This window comes from Penaeus monodon, chromosome 29, assembly GCF_015228065.2.
Source record: "Penaeus monodon isolate SGIC_2016 chromosome 29, NSTDA_Pmon_1, whole genome shotgun sequence".
Lineage (NCBI taxonomy): Eukaryota > Metazoa > Arthropoda > Malacostraca > Decapoda > Penaeidae > Penaeus > Penaeus monodon.
This window is the reverse complement of record NC_051414.1, coordinates 5,586,425-5,586,939: the sequence shown is the minus strand read 5'-3', so window position 1 is coordinate 5,586,939 and position 515 is coordinate 5,586,425.

The following is a 515-nucleotide window of genomic DNA, read 5'->3' as shown; positions in this document are numbered from 1 at the left end:
CCCGCAAGGGATCGTGGGATAAAGACAGGAGATAGAATAGGGGAAGAGCAGCTTAGATTTGCCAGGAAAAGTTTGTATCCTCTTACTGAAAAAGACAACACGGGAACAAAGAGAAAGCAAAAGAGGGTTATACATGGTATGCATATATTTAGAGGAGACGTTTGATAGCGTGCTTCGTCAAGGACTGTGGAGATGCATGAGAGAGCCAAAAAAGTATGTAAAAGATGGTTGAATATGTATATAAATGAGTCTTTGTGTGGTTAAGAAGGATTCCAGCTGACAATGAGATATCTTATATATGTTACTAGTCGACCATCACGATGAGATGGACTGATTAAAATACGAAACTTGAGACAAACAGTAAGGAAAGACAATATTCAAGCCGTTACTCATAAAGTGGAGAAACACAATTATATGAAACCGACGATGGCAGACATTGGAAAAATAAATCATGTGAATTACTTGAGGGAGAACGTAGAAGATGGAAGACTGAAATGCGTTGGCTGTATTGTGTG